The following is a 24,022-nucleotide window of genomic DNA, read 5'->3' on the forward strand; positions in this document are numbered from 1 at the left end:
CTATGTCTTTATTATTTTAGCTTCGGAAGCGGCTTCAGACGGGGCATAATAAAAAAAATGAGCAACCCAGGAACTTTTTTTGGTGGTGTTTTGTTATTTTGGAACTTGACGATTAGCAAAGAGAGCCCTCTGCTGGCCAAAGTGGCATAGTACTAGAGTTGGTCAGTGGCCAGGCGAAAGGCCACCATGGAGATCACCTATCTTTGGATTTTTCAATTAGCAAATGGATGCGGTTCTGTTTATTTTTTCGGCTGTCAACTCAGGTTTGTTTGGAGCTCGTGAAAGTGATCTATAATCCCCAACCCAGTCTCCCCTGCCCATTCATGTGTAGCTGAGGATGACCCTGAACCTCCTATCTTTCTGCCTCTGCCTCCAAGTGTTAGGGTTACAGGTGAGCACCCCAACTTCAGTCTTACGCAGTGCTGGGGATGAAGGCCTTTGTGCATGCTAGACGAGCACTTTGCTAATGGAGCTGCATCCTCAGTCTCCCATTGTTTATTTTTTTAATGGTTAGGGGGGAAGGTTCTTGTTGGATATAGGAGCTCATAGCTGTAGTTCCAGGCACTTGGGAGGTCGATATGGAGGATTGCTATGAATTTGCTATCATCTTTGTTTCTCTTTTCTGCGCCCCCTCACTGCGCTACTCCCCCCTGCCCCGCCCCCTTCACTGTCTCCCCCCACACTGCGCTGCACCCCGCCCCCCCTCCTGCGGTCGCCCTGTGTCCGTGGCCTGGTGCCCCCCTCCCCCCAGCCACTTCGCTGCCTCCCCTTCCTAAGCAAGACAAAATAAAACCAATCTTCATTCAGAGGAGCGGTGCGGATGGAAAGTGAGCCGAGGATAGTGGCTGCTTATCTCCAGCAGATCCCAAGCTGAATGCCAGGGCTGGGGCCCGACTGGTGCCACACACCTGAGAAGAGCCGGACTGCTTCTGATGTCCGTGATGGCTTCGTTGACCGTGGGAAAGCGGGTGCACAATGGAGGAGCGCTGGGTTGGTTATCTAGAGGAGAAAAGGGGCTCTCCTGGGGACCTTCGGTGAAGCATTGATAACAATGAGTTTCTCCGGTGTACTTGGACTAAGAACTTACCCTAATTACATTTTTTTTCTGAAATAATAATCTTATATAGACCAGGCTGACCTAGAACTCTTGATCCTCCTGTTTCTAAGGATAGGCATGTGCTGCCCCTAACTCTCAGCTGGTGTGTCTCTGTATAATCTTTATTATTATTATTATTATTATTATTATTATTATTATCAATTATTAAAATTTGAGACAGGGTCTCACTATGTAGTCCTGACTGTCCTGAAACTTGCTATGTAGACCAGGCTGTCCTTGAAATCACAGAGACTCACTTGCCTCTCCCTCCTGCGTGCTGGGATTAAAGGTGTGCACAATCTTAACAGCATTTGGGGGGGAGGGGGGCTGGGAAAAAACAAACAAACATGTGAATAGCTAAGTGAAAGTCCTACAAAAAATAATAGTTTATGTTGTATTCAGTATTTTATTACATTGTCCCTGTAGAATGTGATACACACTCTACGCACAAGCAGAGGGCCTGTGTGTGTGTGAGTGTGTGTGGACGTTTGTGGAGGCCAGAGATCAGTATCAGGAGTGTTCCTTTAGTGCTCTGTACCAGTGGTGCTCAACCTGTGGGCTGTGACCTGGCTGGCAAACCTGTACCTCTAAAAATATTTTCATTATGATTCATTGTCATGAAGTAACAACAAAAATAATTCTATGGTTGGGGTCACCACAATGTGAGGAACTGTATTAAAGGGTTGCAGCCTTAGGAAGGTTGAGAAAGAACTACTGCTCTACACTTTATTTTTAAACCAGGGTCTGCCATTGAACCTGGAGCTCCCCAAGTGTCTAGAATGGTGGGCCAGTGAGCCTGTGGGATCCCTCCTGTCTCTGCTTCTCGGTACTGAGCTTACAGGTGTGCTCCACTATACACCTTTATGAAGCACAGGACATCAAGCCCAGGGCTTCATATACACCAGCCAGTCAATCACTCTGCCAGCTGAGCTGTATCCCCAGCCGTGAAGCAGCACTGTGAGACACCTGCCCCATCAGTACTGTGCTCTGTGAAGATGGCTTTCACTTGTACTTCCTCCTCTTCAAAGGTTGTTCTACATCCTTCTAGGAAGCCCCCATGGCTGCATGCTCCCACACAAGCACCTGGGTCCATTAGTCAGCCACCTGGAGGCTTCTACAGCAACCTACGCAATTTTTTCTCCTTCCTCTAAATTTACTTTGAAGCTGGGCATGGCTTATACACCAGTGATCCCAACACTTGGGAGGTGAAGGTCAAGGTCAGCTGGGCTATATGAGATCTTGTTTCAAAAATAGAATAAAGGGCTGGGGAAATGGCTCAGTGCCATACTTGTCCCATAAGCATGAGCACTCCCAACACTCAAGTAAAAAGCTGGGCTCCATGGCATGTTGGTTTTTTGGTGTTTTTGCTCCCAAATAAGTCACAAGAAATCTTATTTTTTTCTTATGAATGCCCAGTCTTAGCTTGGCTTGTTGCTAGCCAGATTTTCTTAAATTATCCCATCTACCTTTTACTTCTGGGCTTTTACCTTTCTCTATTTCTGTATATCTTTTCTGGTTCCTTGATCTTTTTTCCTTCCCAGATTTCTCCACTCATTTATTCTCCCTTCCTGCAAGCCCCACCTATCCTTTCTCCTGCCTTGCTATTGACTGTTCGTTTTTTGTTGTTGTTGTTGTTGTTGTTTTTTTTTAAGCTGAGGATCGAACCCAGGCTGTTCAGCTCTTTATTAGAACAATCATGTGTTTTAGACAGGCACAGTAACACAGCCTCACAGAATTAAACAAATGCAACATAAAAGAATGCAACATATCTCTGCATCATTAAACCAATGTTCCACAGCATAAATAAATGTAACACATCTTAAAATAATATTCCACAACAATGGCGTGGACCTGAAGTTTCCTTGCTGGGTAGGCAGAAACAGGCAGATCCCTAGAGCTCACTGGCCCATCAGCCAAACAGAATTAGTGAGCTCTAGGTTCAGAGAGACTGTCTCAAAGACTAAGCTGGAGGGCTGGCAAGATGGCTCAGTTGGTAAAGGTGCTTGCTGAGTAAGCTTGGTGGCCTGAGTTCAGCCCTAGGGACCCACATAAAGGTGGAAGGAGAATTCTACAAAGTTCTCCTTTGAGCTTTGCAGGACACAACACATCATGTACACACAACATTAATAAATACAGTTTAGAAATATATTAAAAAAATCTAAGGTGGGCATTGACTGAGGAAGACAGCTGGCACACACACACACACAAAGTAAAAGTTTTGTGGGTTTACCTTAAGTTTGAATGTATCAAAAGTTGCCTCTTACTGTACCTGTCCCTATTTCCTTGGTGTAATATGGTACATTTTGTTGCAGGTGCAGTCTCTTAATCCAATAGGTGAAGTGTTTAATTCCAGGAATTTCAGATACTATAGTGAGCCATATTTTACTTATTATTACCTCGCCCCGACCCCTTGCTGGGGACCAGAGTTTGGGCCTTGCACTTCTGTTAGATAAGCACTCAATACTGATCACCTGTACACCCAGCTCATAATTGTACAGTTTTATAAAACAAAGTGCCCTTGTAAGAGTTTCAAACTACACCCTATAGGTTCTGATACTGGTATACTGTATATTGTATATTATATTATTGTATTATACAGTATATTGTATACTGATTGTTTGCTTATTTATTTAGTTATGAGCAGGGTCTCATATGGGCCAGCTGGCCTTAAACTCACTATGTAGCCAAGGATGACCTCGAACTCCTGATCCTCTTGCCTCCACCTCTAAAGTGCCAGGTTAACAGGTGCATGCCAACACCCCCAGCTTCATTGTTATTCTGAGACAGGGTCCTGCTATTTAGCTTCGGGTGGCCTGGAACTCTGTGTGGACTGCTTGAAACCATACTCTTTCTATATCTGCTTGTGGGTTCTGGATTACAGGCCTAGGGTACCATGCTGGGCTACACGGTTGATGTTTACTGAAGTTTTGTGAGGGATTGTCTCCCTCTGTTGTTGCCACAAAATTGTGTTTTGGGGCAGACGAGATGGCTCAGCAGGTAAAGGATGGCCTGAGTTCAATTCTCAGGACCTACGTGGCAGAAGGGGGAGCTGACTCCAGCAGGTTTTCCTCTGACTTCTACACACATGCAAATAATAAATTAAAATGGGATAAAAGGACTTTTTTTTGCATTTATGATTACTTAGGGGCTGCTCACAATGTATGCTGCACCATATTCAGCCCTGAGGTGATCACAAAAGAAGTTTGCCTGGGACCCATCTGTCTCCTGCCGCTGTCCACAAGATGGAGAAAGCGGAAGCAACCTGAGGAGCCGTCTTTGTCTGTAAGGATAGAAGGTCCATTGTGGAGGGAGAGATACAGGAACTGTATAGGCGAGGCCCTACCAGCCCCACATCTCTTATCTCCAGAATTCTTTTACAGAAAAGAAAAATAAACTTTTATCTGGTTTAAGCCACTACTGTTTCTGGGCTCTGTTACTAGCTGCCAAATGCGTATGTTAACTGATAGAGAAGTCCTTGATGCATTTTGAGCAAGGGGGACGGATGAGATTCTGCCTATTTGGTGGCTCTGCCAGGGGTGGATTTCGGGGAGTGGAGCATCCTGGAGAGCACCAGGAGGTAAAGATAGCTTGGCAGGTGGGGCAGACAGTGAGAGAACACCTCACAGGGGTCACTGATTTTCTTTTCCCCCAGGACACCTTCACTGAAGTGTTGTTATACTGTGGCTGTTTAAATGTCTACTGATGGAGTAATTTGAAGTCCGCTATTGTCAACTGGCCTCAAAGCTGGGCCATTGAGTAGATGGGTGCTCTTTGTGCCTAAAAAGGCAGCAGGTGAAGGATGGCGCAGGAAAGGGGCATCAGCATCACAGGAAAGTCAAGTGAACTCCCTGGAGGGATCTCCAAGGAAAGGAAGTTTTGTTACATGTGACTGAAGATACATTCGAAGTCTGATGAGGATTGTTTTCAACTAGGTAGCAAATGTAAATAATGTCCAAAATGTATACCCTGCTGTAACTTATAAAGTGAATTCACATGCTACAGATTTCTAAAAAGGGGACCATTATTTTACTAGCTTTAAGGTGAATGTAATTCACTGAGAATGGCTGTCTCTTCATCACTAACTCATCATTGTGAGGTTAAGAAGGACTTTCACATTTTACATTAGACTACTGTTTACATGGACTATAAGATATGACCTGTCTCAAATAAATTACACACAAAGGCTTATTCTTAATTATAAATGCCCAGCCTTAGCTTGGCTGGTTTCTAGCCGGCTATCCTTAATTTTAAATTGTCCTGTCTGTCCTTTGCCTCTGGCTTTTCCTTTCTCTATTTCTGTGTATTTTAGTTTCACTCTTACTCTGTGTCTGTCTGTGTGTCTGTGTGTGTGTCTGTGTGTCTGTGTGTGTGTCTGTGTGTCTGGTCACCCTCCTCTCCTTATTTCTCTTGCTCTTTCTTCTTCTTCTTCTTCTTCTTCTTTTTTTTTTTTTTTTTTGGTTTTTCGAGACAGGGTTTCTCTGTGTAGCTTTGAGCCTGTCCTGGAACTCACTTGGTAGCCCAGGCTGGCCTCGAACTCACAGAAATCTACCTGGTTGTGCCTCCCGAGTGCTGGGATTACAGGCTTGCGCCACCACCGCCAGGTGCTCTTTCTTCTTTTTTCTCCCAGATTTTTCCTTCTATTTATTCTCTCTGCCTGCCAGCCCCGCCTATCCTTTCTCCTGCCTTGCTATTGGCTGTTCAGCTCTTTATTAGACCATCAGGTGTTTTAGGCAGGCAAAGTAACACAGCTTCACAAAGTTAAACAACTGCAACATAAAGAATGCAACACATCTTTGCATCATTAAACAAAAGTTCCATAGCATAAACAAAGTAATACATCTTAAAATAATATTCTACAATTATTAAGCTCTGGTTCTAGCTCATTCTTTGAGCCTAGCACTTAGAAGGCTGAGGCAGGAAGATGGCTGCTATGGAATAATTCTTCTGTACATTCTGTGAATATGTCACTATGATTGGTTTAATAAATGCTGACTGGCCAATAGCTGAATAGGATAAAGTTAGGCATGAAGGCCAAACTGAGAATAATGGGCTGAGGAAGGGCAGAATCAGAGGAGTCTCCAGCCAGATGCAGAGGGAGCAGGAGATGAATGTGCCATGCTAATAAAGGTAGAATGTAAATAAGGAATATGAGTTAACTTAAAATGTAAGAGCTAGTTAGTAATAAGCTTGAGTTATCGGCTGAGCATTTATAATTAATATGTCTCTGTGTGCTTATATTAATAATTTATAAATTATTTGGAAGCAGCTCCCAGGACAGGAAAACTCCACCTACAGATGGCTGTGAGTTTAAGGTCAGCATGGGTGATGTAGTGAGTTCTAGGACAGCCTGGCTACAGTATTAAACCCTCCTCTAAAAAGATACAAAAAACAAATTCTGTTCCACAGCACAAGCAGTAAATAAAGTAACACAGAAGTTAGCTTGGCCCTGTGTAAGTCCCTGTGTAATTTTACCATCTTTTTCTGCTGAGTCCTAACCAGCAAGAAACCTAAGTCCATGGCCAGTGAGATGGCTCATCAGACAAAATGCTTTCCACTCCAGACTGACCACCTGAGTTTGCTCCCCGGAACTGACTCCTACAGATTATCTTCTGCCTACTTCATTTGTGTTTGTTTTTGTTTTAAGATTTATTTATTTATTATGTATACAGAAGTGTGTGCCAGATCTCATTAGAAATGGTTGTGAGCCACCATGTGGGTGCTGGGAATTGAACTCAGGACCTCTGGAAGAGCAGTTGGTGCTCTTAACCTCTGAGCCATCTCTCCAGTGCCCCCCCCCCCTTTTTTTTACACGATTATTCTTTTTTTTTTTTTGTCGGAGCTGAGGACTGAACCCAGGGCCTTACGCTTGCTAGGCAAGCACTCTACCACTGAGCTAAATCATCAACCCCTGCCTACCCCATATGTACCTTGGCACCTATATGTCTGGACAAACACACATCACATCTCTCTCTCTCTCTCTCTCTCTCTCTCTCTCTCTCTCTCTCTCTTTCTCACATACATACACTACTACTACTACTACTACTACTACTACTACTACTACTACATTAAATTAAAAAATAAATCTTTCTGGTTGGTGGCAGCACATACCTTTAATCCCAGCACTCAGGAGGCAAAGACAGGTGGATCTCTGTGAGTTCGAGGCCAGCCTGGTCTCCAAAGTGAGTTCCAGGAAAGGCGCAAAGCTACACAGAGAAACCCTGTCTTGAAAAACAAAACAAAAAACAAAAGAAACAAACAAACAAAAAACCCAAACAACAACAACAACAACAACAACAAAAAACCCTTAATTCCAGGGCATATATCTCTTGTGAACTAAATGTGCTAGCTTACTATTCCATCTTTTTGTTTTCTTAAAACCTGAGTTGGGGCTGGAAAGATGAGTCAGAAGTTAGGAGCACAGCCTGCTCTTGCGGAAGATTCCCAGCACCCAGGAGGCAGCTCACAGCCATCTATAACATCAGTTTCAACCCTCTTCTGGCCCCCCTGGGCACCAGGCACAAACATGGTGCCCAGATATGCAAGCAGACAAAACACCATGTGAATAAAATCAATCAATCAATCTTTTAAAAATATGAGTTGGGACCCTAAAGTTCCTTTCAAACTCGACATGAACAAGTAATTCGAAGCCTCAATACACCTGCAAATTTCAGGTCTCTTGAAGCACTGCCCTTTAGCCTTTCTCTTCACTTAAGGAAAGACAGATGCTACCTGAAATACCTTTTTAATTGATCATGTTTCCTCATCCTTTGCCTCGATTTTATCAAAATGACATGCAAGAATTCAAATTCTACTGAATATCCAGTTGCAGACTTCTACACTTCTGCCAAAGGATTTTATTAGTAACATGAGTTAACCTTCAATTTATTCAAGGTAATTTTCTCTTTTTGTGGTTGTTGATTCTCTCTCTCTCTCTCTCTCTCTCTCTCTCTCTCTCTCTCTTCCCTTCCTTCCTTCCTTTCTTCCTTCCTCCTCCTCCTTCTTTTAAATTCAGTCTTGCGATGAAGTAGCCTGCTACTTGCTTCGTTGTCCTTCGCTCCTGGTGACCCTCTGTCGTCAGCTAAGTCTGCAGGCTTCTGTCACCACGTCCAGCTTCAAACATCAGATTTGAATGACACTTCCCTGGAGTTCCTGGGTTGCATGTTCCTAAGATCTGCATACTGGAGAAAGTAAACAGAAACGTGCAACTTGCTGCACGCACGTTCTCTGTCTCCGCTTAAATGATAACAATAGCTCCCGTTTATGAGGTGCTGTATGCAGGCAGCTAAGCTGCTGATCCATATTTTAACCCTGATGAAGATTCTGGGAAGCAGCCATATTGTCGAGGAAACAGTTTCAGAGCTGTGGCTCAGGGTCACAGTGAGCAGCTGAACAAGGGCAATTTAAGGTCTTGCTGACTCCTGTGTGGCTCAGAGGCTGACCTGTCACTCTTATAAATAATCTGGAGGAGAACAAGGCCAACTGTCTCTGGGTGACACTTGATCCCACATTTATCCTTTCACTCTGCCAAACTGAAAGACCTTATGGTGATTAAATATTTCTGGCCAGCAATGCCCTGCCATTTTGTTGAAAAATGATACACTGATATCTTTTATAGTCTCTTTTTGTTGTTGAGACAGGGTCTCATGCAGTCCAGGCCAGTCTGCAATTCATTGTGTATCCAAGGATAACCTTTAACTTCTAATCCCCCTGCCTCCACCTTCTAAGTACCAAAACTAAAGGTGTGCCCAGTTTATTAGACCAAGGGCTTTGTGCATGCTGTATGAGCACTCTACTAACTGAACCACATCTCCAGCCCTGTAATTGTTTCCATAAAAACAAACATTCTGTACCAGCATTAGCTGTCTGGAGAGGGTATATGCTGCGCAAGCTGTCTCAATCACTATAGTTCATCGAGGATGCAGTGTGGAGGGTCCACTCCTTACCCTGTCTCTTACTGGATGGACAGGGCTCTGTCCCATGGAGGGCCTATCTCTGGGCATCAAACAGAAATAAACAAATGACAACACACACACACACACACACACACACACACACACACACACACACACACTATCCCAACAATCAAAAACAAAACAAAGGTAAACGAAATAAACGGAGGACTGACGAGAGGCTCAGTTGGTAAAGGGGGTTGGGTTGCTGCTAAAGCTGACAGCCTGATACTTGGAACCCCGTGGTGGAGGGAGAGAACCAATCCAAGGTTGTCCTCTGAATCCCTTTTTTTGTTTCTCGAGACAGGGCTTCTCTGTGTAGTTTTGGTGCCTGTCCTGGAACTCACTCTGTAGACCAGGCTGACTTCTAACTCACAGAGATCCGCCACCACTACCCAGCTTGTTCTCTGAATTCTATGCTCATGTACGTACACACACACACACACACACACACACACACACACACATAATAATAATAATAGTAATAATAATAATAATAGTAATAGTAATATAATAAATGTAATTAAAAACAACAAACTTGCAGCCCCCCTGAGTTTAAATGACTAAAGGGCACATCTTTATGTCTCTGTGCTCCAGTTCTCCTGAAGCAGATGGAATGACATCCCTTTACAAGGTGGCTGTGAGGAGAAGAAAATTGGTGGTTGTCATTTTCCTTAGGGAGGGAGGAGCAAAGAAATCCCTTCTCAAAGGATGAAGGACATTTTGTTGTAAGAGAAGCACGCTGAGCTCCAGCAGTTTTGGTCGGACTCTGTTTTTGGATATTTTAAGGTTTTTAGGGCAGAGTTGGAGTTTGTTAGGAGGATTTTCATGTGGAATTGAAGTCCTATGGTTAAGAGAAAGGAAGGTGTGAAGGAAGAAAGTGAAACCCAACCAAGAACAAGGATGTGGATTTCTCAAAGAAGACGTGCCCCTTTCACGTTTTGAGTCCACATTGGTGTTGGTGTTTCCTCGACACTGCGTTTTTCCAAGGTACAGGAGGCTTCTGGTCAAAATCATGTATCTGCTAAGGCCTGCAGGCAAGCCTGAAGTATGTTTTCTTGAGTAATGACTGATGTGGAAATGGCCCAGCACACCGTGGATGGTACCACCCCTGGGCTGGTGGTCCTCAGTTCTATGAGAAAGCGGGCTGAGAAGCAGAGTTCCTCTCTGGCCTCAGCTTCAGGTCCTGCCTCCAAGTTTGCCTTGACTTCCTTTGATGATGGGCTGTGATGTGGAACTGTAAGCTGAAATAAAACCTCTTCTCTCCAAGTTGTTTTTGGTCATGGTGTTTTATCACTGCAATAGAAACCCTAAGACACTTGGGCTAGTAGGATTATCCAGCATCTTGGTTGTGGTAGTGACAGGGTTGATTTTGAAGACAAGAGAAAAACATGTACAAAGGTAAACATCCCCTGTCTAGGAAGCTAATAGAAAACTTTGTGAGGGGCGTGTGTGTGTGTGTGTGTGTGTGTGTGTGTGTGTGTGTGCTTTAACAGACTAAATTCACTTTATTTTTCTTGTATAAAAACCCCTCTGTGGTGGCCACAGCTGGAGTCTGGGTTCTTTGAAGAGAGACTCTGGTGAGGGTTTTTACAAGATGGTCAGTGAATTCCTCATAAGGAGACTTGGTGAATACAGTCTTTTTCCAGAGGTCAGGGGTCAGGTGCTGGGGGCCTTAGAGATGACATCAAAGGTGGCCTTGGCGAAGTTGCGCAGGGTGGGAGTGCAGCCCCTGGCTGATGTGTAGCAGTCATCAATACTGGCCATCATCAGTAACTTCTTAGGCACAGGAGCAGAGATGATGCCAGTGCCTCTGGGGGCAGGGATGAGATGCACCAACACAGAGCCACAGCGGCCTGTCTCTTTGCATGGCACAGTGTGAGGCTTGCCAGTCTTGTTCCCCCAGTAGCCTCTTTGCAGAGAGAAAATGGACAGCTTGGCCAAGATGATGGCCCCTGGGATGGCAATGGCTACCTCCTTGGAGCACTTAACACCAACACCAACATGATGACCATTGTAGTCCCCGGGAACAACAACAGCCTAGAGCCTGGTCCGCTGGCCAGCCTGAATCTGCTTCTGCACTGGCATGATCTTTAGAACCTCATCCTTTAGGGATGTGCCCAGGAAAAAGTCAATAATCTTGGATTCTTTAATGGGCAGAGAGAACAGGTAGGTCTCCTCCAGGGATTTGATCTTTATGTCCTTAACCAGGCAGCCCAGCTTGGTGACAGGGATCTACTCCTTGTCTTTGGCTTTACCTCCAGGAGCCCCATGGCTTTGGCCATGATCACAACCCAGCCATGACTGTAGCCTCTAAGACCTCTGCTGAATCCTTCACGGAAGCTATCGCAGCCTCCAAATCCTGGATCCCCAGGTCCTCTAGGCCCTCCCGCTGCACCAGCATCATCCACCATTTGGTGTTTTCCAGAAAAGGAAGAAAAAGCTTGTTTGTGTGTTTTTAATCTTATTTATGTGTATGTATGCTATACAGTCATCCAGTGGTGTGATAACAAGAATAAAAATCTGTACAGTTCAGTGCAGCTACAAACATTTTTCAAATGTTTCCCACCAGCAGTTGACTGAACCCACACATGTGGAATTTACAGATGTAGAAGGCTGGTGATATTATTAAATGTGAATGAAAAGAGTCAGGAGCTGTTTGCGTCCTTGATCACTCAGCTCTGGCTTAGTGGGGTGGTGAGATGTCTATAGTGCTGTCCCCACTTGTCATTTCCAGCATCTGTCACTGTCAGTGGGATCCATGCTTGCTGTGGATTTATGGGGTGCCTTTACTCCCCACTCTTCATCTTGTGCCCATGCCCAGCATCTCTGGTGGTCCTTCCCCAGCTCCTGGCCTGCAGAGGGGCCCTGGCTGAATTAGGAATCTGGTTTTATGCAATGCCTGATTCAACTCCAGATTCACATATCTGATATCTCTTCACAGCAAACTTGTGTCTGCATAGATCCCATTCCTGGGTGACCCTGACATTGCCTTTTCTTCCCCACTGAGTTCTGGCCTACTTGGAATTTTGTTTTATGCCTGCGTGACAGAGGAGACGTGTTAAAATGATGCACTGCCAATGCCTCTCTTGTCTACAAGAAGAGTTGAGCTCTGTAGCATGTGCTCTCTAGAGTTGTTGAATTAAGCAGGGTCACTGGCAGTGAGGAGAGCCAAAATGCTGAGAGGCTCTTCCCAGTGCAAAAAGAGGGTGGCGCTTAGAAGGGAGCTGTACAGGAAGCTTGGGAGGGGAGGAAGGTATGCGGAGGAGGAAGCAGGGATGGGCTAGCTCCATGGTTTGGGAAGGAAGAGAAAAAAATGCAAATAATAGTCTAAAGGAAGTTTTCTTGCTTTTCACATTCTCTTTGCTTCTTTAAATGTTCGAGTTGGGTAGGGTGGTGCACACCAGCAATCTCAGAACTCAGGAGATTGGGGCAGGAGGATTACCAAGAGTTCAGTGCCTGTCTGGGTACAGCAAGGTTTCCGTGGTACGTCCGATATCTCCTAGTGGTGTCAGTTGGTCTCAAAATGATCATTCAGGAAATTCTCTTTTAGTTAATTGATTGGCTAAGGAATAATGGACCCATTGAAATAGTGTCTCACTGTGGAACCCAGGCTGGCCTCAAGCAAACTTTTTCTTTCCTTTCCTTTTCTTTCTTTCTTTCTTTTTTTTTATTTTTAACTTTTTATTTAAAAATTTGAAACATGCAAAAATAGATCCCAACAAAGTAATGAACCCACTTGGTCTCATCTTCTAGTTTCAATAACTATCAACTCATAGTCAATCTTATTTCATTCAACACTTCTGTTGTATGTGTATAATGATTGGACAATAAAAATACTTCCATTTTCATTGTTTCCTTTGGTTCTTATAACAGCTATAAAAATAGGTTGTATGGTTTTAGGTGAGAATCCTAACAAATTACTATTTTAATATACATGCCCATTTTTTCCTTTTCCTTTTCCCTCTCCTCCTCTCTGTCCTCTTCTTTCCTGGGATTTACAGGCCACTGCAGCCATGTCTGACTAGTTCAAAGATTTAACTATAGTGAAATGATACAGGTGTTTCTATTATAAGTAAAACGCCTTTGGGGTGGTGGTGGTATACCTTAGTGGTAGGATGCTTATTTAGAATGCACAAGGCCTTGATAGCCATGGAAGGACATGAGATATTCAAACAAAAACTGTTTTTCACCTCCTCCCTCCTTCAATAAATGGCATTCGGCATTCAAAAAGAAGGAGGAAGAGGAAGAGGAGGAGGAGGAGGAGGAGAAAAAGAAGGAGAAGGAGAAGAAGAAGAAGAAGAAGAAGAAGAAGAAGAAGAAGAAGAAGAAGAAGAAGAAGAAGAAGAGGAAAGAAGAGGAGGTCAAGATCATGATGGGGAAACCCACCGAGACAGCTGACTGGTGCTAGTTGGAGCTCACTGACTCTGGACTGACAGCCCGGAAACCTGCAAGGGACTGAACTAGGCCCGCTGAATGTGGGTAACAGTTGTGTGGCTTGATCTGTTTGTGGGGTCCCTGGCAGCAGGACCAGGACTTATCCCAGGTGCATGAACTGGCTTTTTGGAATCCATTCCCTGTGGTGGGATACCTTGCTCAGCCTTGATACAATGGGGAGGGGCTAGGCTATCCTTCAACTTGGTATGCCAGACTTTGTTGACTACCATGGGAGGCCTTACCCACTCTGAGGAGTGGATGGGGGCAGATTGGGAGGGAGGTGAGGAGGTCGGAAGGGGAGAGAGGGGTGACTGGGGTTGGTATGTAAAATGGAAAAAAATTAATAAATAAATATATTTAATTAAAAAAAACCCTGTTTTTCAGAGAGAGATAGGACAACCAGCCCAGCTTATATATGGAATTCTAGACCAGCCTCATGAATGCAGGAAGACCTTGTTTCAAACAACAAAATTGTTGTTTGACACCAACCAAAGGCCAAGTAGATGGCTCAGTAGGTAAACACTTACGGAGTAACCCTCATGACACCAGTTGTAGCCCCAGAGCCCCAGAAAAGGTGGAGGAGAGCACCCTCTCCACAAAGTTGTCCCCTGCTCTCCTCCACACATGTGCCATGGTACAATTTGTGCCTATACACACATCCAACACAATAATACAAAACCAAAAAACAAACCAGAGTTGGGGTTATAGCTCAGTTACCAGAGTACTTGCCTTGCAAGCAATAAGCCCTGGGTTTGATCCCTAGAACCCCGTAAACCGTGTAGTGGCTCAAAGCTGCGATCTCAGCACTCTAGAGGTGGAGGCAGGAGGATCAGAAGTTCAAGGTCAGTCTCCACTACAGTCAAGTTTAAGGCCAGCCTGTGAAATATGAGACCTTGTCTTAAAAAATGAAACAAATCAAAACAAACCAAGAGACTGTCCTAGGTAAAGAGAGTTGTGTTGTGTTAGTTTAAGCCTGGCTCTCCCCGACAACCCCCTTCCTAACTCTGCCCTTGGGCTGGTGACTTAATTGGCAGATTTGAGGCTCTTTCCCAATAGAGCTTCAGACCACTGAATCTTACTTATCAGCACAATGTTGGGAAACTTCTGATTCTCACTTAAACTACGTTCAGCAGCCCAGCTCCATCAGGGATAAACAATGATCTGGTGTCTCCTTCCACTCCTCCGTCTTGTTTGGCTTTGTTTAGAACTCTGAGGAAGGGTGTAATTAGTTCACTGGGCACCCTGTCAACGTTCCAGGACTTGGTGCATTGGTCAGAAAATTGATAAGTAAGAAATAAACACAATTAGGGAGAAGCAGGAGAATAAACACAGAGAGACCACGTATTCTGGAGAGGCCGGAGACTGGCCTTGGTTCTGGGGCTTTCCCTTTCATGTGAGGGACGTTTATCTCAGGCTGGCAGTTTGTGCAGGTTTATCTTGGGCCAGGTAGGTTTTTATGATGGTGCAGTCTGCTTGTGACAGCTGTGGCCTGGGGAAAAGACCTTGGAAAAGCCATTCAGGAGTTTGGAAGGCCTTGGCAAGGGCACTGGGGCCGTGCTAGGGCCTTAGCAGGGGCCAGCAGGGTGGGAAAGCCTTACAATCTATTACAGCTTGGGCAGGGGTTCAATTATGGGGGGCATCTTTTCATGTGTTGCCTTTTTAGATATTAGGGAGACGGGAATTTGCTGGGGCCTTTGTTGTTTGTTTAACTGTGGGACAGCTTGGCTTTTCATGGACCACAGAGCAATCACAAGAGATTCACTTTCAATAAAGCTAGTGCTAGGTCTGGAGAGGCAAACAAAGAGCCCTCATTTTAAATTTTCTTTTATGTTGTTTTGAGTTATCCTCAAGGGCAGAGGAGGGAAGGGTAGCTGAATTAAATCTGAATTCACAAGGCTCAGGAATCAGTGCCTTGGGAACTGGGAAGATGGCCCAGTGGGTAAGAGTCCTTGCTGTGCAATTGTGAAGAGCAGAGTTCGAATATCTAGCACCCACTTAAAAAGCTAGGTTGGCAGGGCACACCTGTAACCTCACCACAGTGTGGGGCTCGCAGGCTGTCTGAATAGTCAAGGCAGAGCAGCTATGGAGACCTTAGCAGGCAGCCAGCGTTCACACTCAATTCAGCGGGGTAGTACTGACTCCGAGGATTTAACAGGAACACAGAAACACACAGGCAGGAAAGAACAGCTCTTCAGATGAGATACGCTGATGGGGGAATGCTGCTGTTGGGCCTTTCTGAACTTGGCAAGAAGACACTCTGTCACACTCTCTGGTGAACCTTTCCCAGAGAAACTTGCACAGTGCTACAGTCCTGAAATTAACTTACTGGTTAGCATATCCCCACAAATTGGCATTGCATCCACAGGCAATATATTCAGGACATTGGTCAGCCAGCATCTTGGTGAGGACACAATTCCTGCAACTGACTTTGACAGTTTGATATTGATTCTGTGAGTGTAGCCCAGGCTGGTCTCAATGTTACAGAAATTTTTCTGCCTTTTCTTCCCCAGTGCTCGGATTACAGGCATGAACCACTGTGCTAGGCCCTTTGAATGTAGTCAGAGGATTTCTCCTGTCCCACCTGGCACCTAGGTCCCATAGCCGCTTATAAAATAATCATTCAGAGGCTTAATATTAATTATCAACTGTATGGCCTAATGGCTCAGGCTTCTCACTAGCTAGCTCTTATATCTTAAATGAACCCATTTCTATTAATCTATGTTTTCCTTGTGTTCTGTGGCTTTACCAGTCTGCTGGCATCTTGCGTTTCTCCTCTCTGTCTTTTTTTTTTCCTATCTCTCTCTTCAATTTCCTGCCTAGCTATAACCTGGCTTGCCATAGGCCAAATGTCTTTATTTATCAACCAATCAGAGCAACACATATTCACAGTTTACAGAAAGACATCCCACAGCACTTGAATCTGTGATTTAAAAGAAAAATTTAAGGTTCAGTTATATACTAACATTTAATTTTATTTGTGTGTGTATGTGTGCATGTTTGCATGTGTGGGTGGGGGGGTATATTTGTCTATGCATGCATGGGTCACTTGGAGCTGGAGTTACCAGCTACATGAGACTTGGGATCCAAACTCCAGTCTTCATGATTGAGTAGCAAGGGCTCTTAACTGTTGCGCCATCTCCCCAGCCTGCTTGTATATGTGTATAGTGATATTTTATTTGTATTGAAATGTGATTTTATTTGTTTGTCAATAAAGTTGCCTTGAGGTCAGAGCAAACCAGAGCAGAAGCTGAGCAGTAGTGGTGCACGCCTTTAATCCCAGCACTTGGGAGGCAGAGCTAGATGGATCTCTATGTGTTCAAGGACACAGCCAGCATGGCAGACACACACCTTTAATCTCAATACCAACCATAGAAGACCTGGAGGTCTGTACAAACAGGCAGTGACGAGGAGGTCATGTGGCTGGGTTTACAACCAATGAGAAAACAGAACAGAAAGTCTATAAATAGACAGGATGCACAGAGGTAGCTCTCTTGCGGAGAGGAAGAACCGCAGAAGCAGTGAAGGGTAAGGTTTTCTGCTCTTGCTCTGATCTCGTGGTTTTTAACCCTGCAATTGGTTCTGTGTTTCTTATTTAACAAGCCGGTTACATCTACATATGTGATTTTGCTTGAGCTCCTTTCTAGGAATTGTGGCTTTGTTTCTTTGTTTCAGGACGGGTCTCACTATGTATCCCTGGCTATATATATATATATATATATATATATATATATATATATATATATGTCATGTTAGCACAGAACTTACAGAGCTCTGCCTGCCTCTGTCTCCAGAGTACTGATATTAAAGGCACGTACCACCCACCATTCCTATCTTTAAAATTTTTTAAAATTACATTTATTATTAATTAATTAATTTGTGTTCCTTCATGTGCCGGGGCACTCATGTGCTACGTGTGTGTGTGTGTGTGTGTGTGTGTGTGTGTGTGTGTGTGTGTGTAGATCAGAGGCCATCTTGCAGGTGTGTTATCTCCTTAAACTCTAAGTGTCCAAGCTTAGTGGCCTGCACCTCTGCTTAATCCACTGAGACATCTTACTGGCCCAAAATGTTGATTTTTTTTAATTTAAAATTTATTATCACTGGGGTTGGGGATTTAGCTCAGTGGTAAAGCGCTTGCCTAGCAAGCGCAAGGCCCTGGGTTCAGTCCTCAGCTCTGGCCAAAAAAAAAAAAAAAAAATTATCACTGTGTGTTCATGTGGGTGCATATGCCATTGGCCATTTGTATGGAGGGCAACTTTGTGGAGTTAGATCTCTCCTTCCACCTTTAGGTGAGTTCCAAAGATCAAACTCAGGGCAGCAAGTTTGTGTAACAAGCTCTGTAACCTGCTGAGGTGCCTTAACCCAGGGGAGTCCTGAATGCCTGATTCTCCTTCACTCCTTCAATGCATCCTACTGGTGTGTACCACCATAATCATGCCTTGCCGATTACATTCTTCCTAGAAACTTGATAAAAATGACTAGTATGTCTTCTACATGGTGGTCTTTGCCCTCTTGCTTTATGTAGCTGTGGTTAAATCCTCACACAGTCTTGAGAATCAAAGCACCCCAGTGAACCCCCACAGCCACTATTATAGGGTAAAAAGCCTGAGCTCAATTCCAGGGCTTGAAATCTCACCAATCCCCACCCTGGAAAACTCCACCCCCAAGAAGCCATGTATAAAGCCCCCTCCCTCCAGTTTTCCCACTGCTTCTCACCTGAGCAGAGGCAGCCACCCTGCTGTGTTTTTACTGATAAATCTCTGTGTGAGGTTTGTTGTGTGGTGTGACTTTGTGGTAATCCTTGACTTCGGACTCAGGATACCTTTCCCTTCAGAGCTGCAACACTTGAATTGGGGAAACCTTCCCCTTCAGAGCTGTAACACTTACTACTATCCCTACCCTTGTAACCAGAGAGCCACTAAAAGCCCAAACAGTGCAGAATATCACCTGCATTATTGGAAAGAGTAACTTTGTGACAAAGCTTGATTTCATCACCGGGATTGACACTGTGTTACTGAAGTTTCTCTTCCCACTCCAAGACAGGGTTTCTCTGTAACAGCTCTGGCTATCCTGGACCTCACTCTGTAGACCAGGCTGGCCTTGAACTCACAGAGATCTGCCTGCCTCTGCCTCCCGAGTGCTGGGATTAAAGGTGTGCACCACCACCACCACCACCACCATGCTTAGTGAATTTTTTTTTTTTTTTTGGATGCCTGACACAGAAGTAGTATGCTTTTGTTATTTTTATCTCAGTGCTGACCCTCTGGTATGCTATATGAATTATGTGGATACTAAACAATAAAAATGGGCAATAGATAAATGAATGAGGGTTGGAGACATGACTCAAAAGAGAAAAAGAGCATTTGCTGCACTCTTCTGAAGTGGATTCTCAGCACCTACACTAAAAGCTGAGCGTGGCCATGTGTATAAGTTACTGTTGTGGGAATCCATTCTGTTCAGCCAATGGCTTTGGGTTACAAGCCCTAGGACGTGGCTTTGTCTGAGTAAGTGACCATTGAGAGCAGAGAGAGAGGAGCTGTTCTCTCTCTTGGGTGGCCAGGACCCAGTCAAGCCACATGGAGCAACTTGCAATTGGTCCCTGCCCCCTCGGGGGGGGGGGGGGGGAGCAGAAGGACAGGACAGGGGTAGTTGGACCAGCAGAATAGCAGCAGCATCTTCCTTATTCTGTATCAGTGAGTGTATTAACCCCATTTTATACCTTAATAAATTCTTGAGATCCTTTAACAGACTCTTGTGGTCTCTCATAACATGTTACCCCAACACTGGGATGGGAGGGAGACAGGAGGATTTCTGGGGCTTGCTGGCCAGCCATCCTAGCTGGAAAAATGATAAGCCCCATGTTCAGAGAGAGGCATAAAGAGAGTGATACAGCAGGACACTAGATGACCGCCTCTGGCCTGTTGTGAAGCAGTTTCTTCCTAGTTAAAGCCTTCCATTTTGGAGGGAAACTCCTCAAGGAATAGAATATAAAAGGGCAGGTGAAACAACAGGGTATTTTAAACAAGATGGTACAGGGAGGTGAAACACTTTATCCTGCAGGGAAACACATTAACACCAGAAAGAAACTCAAAATAGCTTCAGGGGGTTCCTGAAACTGACCAGATTCCCTAGTTTCTCCTTCCCAGGCAGTAAGAACCACTTCCTCTCTCGGATAAGCCAAGCTGCAAATAAGATTCTGAGACAAGACTAGCCACCTGGAGCTGCTAGATGTGCTAGACTGAGGAGGAAGCATTCTGGGTAATCCATATGTGTCTTCTGGGGGTGGGGGCAGGAAGTAGAAAAAGTTCTCTTCGATCCGTGAACAATGGACTTTGAATTTTGGAGAATGAGCTATGTGACGTGTCAGCGTGGCTTGGCTACGTCCAGGCATCAGTCAACCGCTCTTGAGCTGCACTGAAGATCTTTTTTTAAAAAAAAATATGATTTACATTTTAATTCATGGTCCCCCCTGCCCACCTCCCTCTCTGTGTATGTATATGTATGTGTTTCTGGGCACTCAATGTGGAGAGGCCAGAGGTATGTATCTAGTAACTTTCCCTGTTGTCCTCTGCTGTGAGACTGTTTTTCACTGAGCTGAAAGCTTACTATTTTGGTTAGCTGGCTGGCCAGGTAGCTGCTGGGATCTGCCTTTCTCTGTTCCACAATGCTGGGGTTACAGGCACATATGGCCACACTTGGCTTTTTTTATGTGGGTGCTGGGAATTCAAATTCAGGCGCTCATATTTATACATACAGTACACTTCCTTACTCATGAGTCCCTCCCCCAACTCAATTTTTTAAAAAAATTATTTTAATTTTCACTCATGTGTTTGTCTATGTATGTGTATGCCACATGTGCTTGGGTACCTGTGAAAGCCAGAGGATACCTGGAGCTGGAGTTACAGGTCCCTGAAGTGGGTGCTGGCAACCACGCCCAGGTCCTCTGGAAGAGCAGCAAGTGCTCTTACATGCTGAGCCACCTCGATAGCCCTGGACAGTTTTCCTTTTTTTAAAGGAACATGCTTATTTATTTATTTGTTTATCTATCTATTTATTTGTTTGTTTGTTTATCTTTTTGAAATTAAATGATTACCTCATTTTCCCCCTCCATTTCTTCCCTCTGGTCCATCCTATGTGCTCTGCTTGCCCTCTCTCAAATTCATGTCCTCCTCTACTTTAATTTTTGATATTGCCAAGGATGTCCCTGGATTACAGAGCCTCTGCTTCTACCTCCAGGGTGCTGCGATGACAGGTGTGTGTAGTTGGCATTTTCTTTGGGCTGCCAACCAGCTCCCAAATAAAGACACTGAGACTTATTATTAATTACAAATGCTCAGCCTTAGCTTAGGCTTGTCCCACTAGCTCTTCTAACTTAATTTAACCTGTTTCTATTCATCTACGTTTTGCCTCAAGGCGTTTTACCTTTCCTTCATTCTGTATGTTCTACTTTCCTACTTCCTCTCTAATTTTATGTGGTGCTGGGAAGTGAAACCAGGGCTTTGTACATTCTAGGCAAGTACTCTACCAACTGAGATACATTCCTAGCCCATTTATTACAACTTTTTCACCTTCCCCAACATAAGCATCCTAAGTGCTGGGATTAAAGGCGTGTGCCACCACTGCCCCACCTTAGTTAGGGTTTCTATTGCCGTGAAGAGACACCATGACTATGGCAACTCTTATAAAGAAAAACATTGAATTGTGGCTGCTTACAGTTTCAGAGGTTCAGTCCATCATCATCATGGCAGGACATGGTAGCATGCAGGCAGACACGGTGCTGGAGAAGGAGCTACATCTTGATCCAAAGGCAACAGGAAGTACACTGAGACACTGAGTTTGGCTTAAGCATGTCTGAACCCTCAAAGCCCACCCCCACAGTGACACACTTCCTCCAACAAGGCCACACCTCCTAATAGTGCCACTCCCTGTAAGCTTACGGTAGGGAGGGAGCTCAGCTGCATTCAGACTACCACACTTGTTCTTCCCTGTGTGACTTTACCTTTGCTGTTATGGGCACTTCATCTCAATATACAGTATCTCTTTGTCTTCCCAACAGCTTTTGTTTTGGTTTCTTTTGAGATAAGGTGTCACTGTGTTTTCTGGAATTGTGAGCTAAACTAAAATTAGGGAGAAATCATTTTCTCCACTTAAGCTGCATTTTGTCAGGATATTTTATTTTCCCTGACAATGGAAATGAAGCTAGGATACTGTCAGCTGCTGGCCTCCACGGGCACATATGCACCTGCACTCTCTCTCTCTCTCTCTCTCTCTTTCACACACACACACACACACACACACACACACACACACACACACACACATTGAACTAAGACATCGACTGTCAGCTGTTGGCCTCCACAGGCACGTATGCATCTGCACACACATGTACTTGTACACACACACAGTGAGCAACACCACATTCCATGTTTGGAGTGCTCCCCGGCCCCTTTTCCTAGCTACAGGAGTTTAGATTGATTTTCACTTCTTACAGACAATCCCTTTGGAAGCTTCCTTTGAGATACTAAACGTGCAAACCTAACACTAAAATTATGGTGGTAAATGTCTTGGCATCTTGGTCCCAAACAGAAGTTAGTTGTCTATTATATGAACACTCTCTAAAACTTATCATCAGGATATTCTTTGGGTTTTATTTTTAATCATGTGCTTAATCCAACACACTTAGAAACTACTGGGACCCTTTCTGGTCAGATTAGTCCAAACAGTTAGGGATTGTTCTCTTTCCTTGACTGAAAGCTGATTGAAGGATTATGCTGTCTGAATAGCTGTAAGATTCAGAAACTCTCATAAAGACACACTTATTTGAGGGTTAAAAATATCCGTGATTTCTTTTGGATTAATGGCTTAAATATGAATGTTTGGCTGAAGCTGTAACTTGCCTCTTCCTATTAGTTCTGTGTCCCCAGAAAGGAAAGTGTTGGGTCTCTATTGAGTAAGTTAAGTTAAATTAATAAATTTAAACTTTAGATATTTCTCTGTGTGTTTTTTTTTTTTTTTTTTTTTTTTTTTTTTTTTTTTAGGCTAAGTGTTGCTATATCATCCTAGCTGGCTTGAATCCAACATCCTCTTCTGATTTCCTTGGGCACCAGGCATGCACGTGGTGCACATACATGCATACAAGCAAAACATGAGTATCCACACGAAAGGATATTCACTGAACTATTGTTTATAGTAAACCAATGGAATATATGGTATTTGTTTCTCAATAAAGGCCTGGACAAATGAATCATAACCCAGTCCCTATTATGAGCAACAGAGGCAAGTATCACTTTGGAAGAATGCCCAGGAGAGAAGATGCTAGCGATGTGGTCTGGGAGATCATACTTACAACCTCAGCTCTTGGGAGGCTGAGACAGGAAGATTGTTGAGAGTTCAAGGCTAACCTGGACTACTGTCTTAATAAAAAGAAATAGTTAGAGATTGTTCAAATGAACATATTTGTATTTCTTTGCTTTTGAGACAGGGTCTTACTCTGTAGCTCAGGTTGGCCCTGAACTTGCTGCGGACTGCAATGTCTCCCCTCCACCTTTTTTCTCAGAGTTTGGCATTCAACTCAGGTTCTCATATATGCTGAGCACCCTAGTACTTGCCATATATTTTTTTGTGGGAAAAAAATCACAAATAAAAATAACAGTAACGCTTGAAATGCACACACTTATGAGATCGGTGAGCTGACTCATTGGGTAAATGTGCTTGTTGCCCATGACCTGGGCTTGACCCCCTGAACCAAATGGAGAAAGGACAGAACCAACTCTCATGAACTGTAGGTTGACGTCTGACTTCCACACACATCCTGGTATGTGCATACCACCTTGACAACGTGAAAAGTAAATGTGAAAAGAAACCCTACATTCTTATTTATTTAAGCAAATTTGTAACCTTTTATTTTTATTTTGTGTATATGTTGTTTTGCCTGCTTGTATGTTATGGTACTATATGTGTGCAATGCTGTGCTGGTGAGGCCAGAAGTGTAGGTGGTATCAGATCCCCTGGGACTGGAGTTACAGATGTTTGTGAGCCATTATATGTGTGTGCTGGGATTCAAACCCAGGTCTTCTGTAGGAGTGGCCAATTCTCTTAACCACTGAGCCATCTCTTTAGCCCCCTCCCTATATTTAGAGTGTTACATGCTACAGTTATCTCCTATAGTAAGAGGATAAGGCAGGAAGATTATTTGAACCCAGTAGTTAAAGGCCAGTCTGGGTAATGTTCTAAAAACAAGAAAGGTGGATAGGAAGACAGGAGATTAATGCATACAGTCAGAAACTCCCCCCCCCCCTCCGAGACAGGGTTTCCCTGTGTAGCTTTGTGCCTTTTCCTAGAACTCACTTGGTAGTCCAGGCTGGCCTTGAACTCAGAGATCCGCCTGGCTCTGCCTCCCAAGTGCTGGGATTAAAGGCGTGTGCCACCACCCCCTGGCCAGAAACATCTTATAAGAAAACACTTAGTAGATGGTCAACCCCAGTATTATCTCTAAAAGGGAAAAGCAGAGGGAAAACTTTTATTTCCTTTTCTTTATTTTTCT

At 44.2% G+C, this 24,022-nt stretch overlaps 1 pseudogene; it reads right to left on the minus strand.

Annotated features, from left to right (window-relative positions):
• Positions 1-4,834: 4,834 nt before the first annotated feature.
• LOC118580329 lies at positions 4,835-11,459 on the minus strand (annotated as a pseudogene).
• Between the last annotated feature and the right edge of the window lie 12,563 nt (positions 11,460-24,022).

The sequence above is a fragment of the Onychomys torridus genome, chromosome 3 (assembly GCF_903995425.1).
Source record: "Onychomys torridus chromosome 3, mOncTor1.1, whole genome shotgun sequence".
In the NCBI taxonomy this organism is placed as follows: Eukaryota; Metazoa; Chordata; class Mammalia; order Rodentia; family Cricetidae; genus Onychomys; species Onychomys torridus.